Genomic DNA, 1808 nt, shown 5'->3' with positions numbered 1-1808 from the left:
CTGGAACTCACTTTGTAGACCAGGCTGGCCTCGAACTCAGAAATTCACTTGCCTCTGCCTCCTGAGTGCTGGGATTAAAGGCGTGCGCCACCACGCTCGGCAGGTTAGCACTCTTAACTAAGCTATAATATCATCCTATTTTATAATTTGTACTTTAGAGCAGGGTCCCACTAACTTACCCAGGCTTGTAGCCCTGGCCTCAATCCTCCTGCCTCCTGAGCTTCCAGAGTAGCTGGGTCACAGGCCTGTGACACTGTCTTCTTTTCCATTTTATTTTATGTGCATGAGTGTCTACAAGTCTGTGTACCACCTGTGTGCAGTACCCATGGCTGCCAGAAGAGGGTGCCAGATTGCCTGGAACTGTAGTTACAGACAGTTGTAAGGGCTGGGAGCAAATTCAGGGCTTCTGGAAGAGCAGAAAGTGCTCTTAACCAGAAAGCTGTCTCTCCAGCCCCATGATGAGAAAGTCCCATGGGAAGAAAAGCCTTGTGACTTATTTTCCCATGCTCTGTAGCCCAAACACATGTGTCTCTTGGTCCTCCTGCCTCAACTTCCCAAATGCTGAAATCACAGGCCTTTTGGTCAGTGGCATGTGCCACCACGCCCGTCTTCTGCCACAGGAAGTTAAGAGTGCGCTCAGCCTCTCTGTCTGAACCAGCCAGGATGCTTGTTCTTGCAAAACTTCCCTTTTCTTTTCTTTTATTTAAAAAAGAAAAGAAAAGAAAAAGATGGCTCAGTGGTTAAGTGCACTGTCTGCTCTTCCAGAGGCCCTGAGTTCAATTCCCAGAACCTACCACCCACGTGGTGGCTCACAACCATCTGTAATGGGACCTTCTGGCACGTAGGCACATATACAAATAGAGCACTCAGACTTGTATAAAATAAATAATTAAAATCTCTTTAAAAAAATTAAAGAAAGAAAAATTAGTTCCAAACTTGGCTCCGGGCAAAGCTTTTCTTGTTTTGTTTTTTAGCTGTTGCAATTCATAGTCTCCTCCTGGCAAAAATGACATTCGTGATAAAGTGCTCGAGCAATGTTAGATAAACTTGAATGGAGTACAATTGTTCTAGGAAGTGGGTTTTCTACCCAGCTGTCATTTGGTCAGAAGCCCGGTGACCTCTGGCCTAGCCCTGGTTCTCTGACAATTCTCTATTCCTATAAAACACTTCCCAGGAGCTGAAGAGATGGCTCAGTGCTTAAGAGCATTGACTGCTTTTGTAGGGGGCCTGGGTTTGGTCCCAACACACACACACCAACCAGTTCCCAGCCTTGCCTGTCACTTCAGTTCTAGATGATCCAACACCATCTCACCGCCTCAGCAGACTCCTGCACACATACCCACAGAAATAATAAATCTTCAGAACAAAGAGGAACAAAAAAGAAAGACATCAGACTTCTGAAGAGGGCGTGTCGGTACTCTCAGCAATCAGGAGGCTGGGCAGAAGGACTGCTCTGAGTTCAAGGAGAGGGTAGGCTAAATACTGAGGACTCCAGTTCAAGACCAGCCTAGTCTACAAGTGAGTTCTAGGACAACAAGGGACACACAGAGAAACCCTGTCTCAAAAACAATGCCACCCCCCAAATGCACATGGAAGGAACAGTCAGGTATGGTGGTCTGTGCAGCCGGAGGCAGAGGCAGGAGGATTCCATTGAGTTTGTGACCAGCCTGGTCTACATAGTGAGTTCCAGAACAGCCAGGATTATACAGAGAGACCCAAACAACAACAACAAAACTCTCTCTCTCTCCCTCTCTCTCTCCCTCTCCCTCTCCCTCTCCCTCTCCCTCTCTCTCTCTCTCTCTCTCTCT

The sequence above is a fragment of the Mus caroli genome, chromosome 11 (genome assembly GCF_900094665.2).
Source record: "Mus caroli chromosome 11, CAROLI_EIJ_v1.1, whole genome shotgun sequence".
Lineage (NCBI taxonomy): Eukaryota > Metazoa > Chordata > Mammalia > Rodentia > Muridae > Mus > Mus caroli.
Note: the sequence above shows the minus strand (reverse complement) of the source record.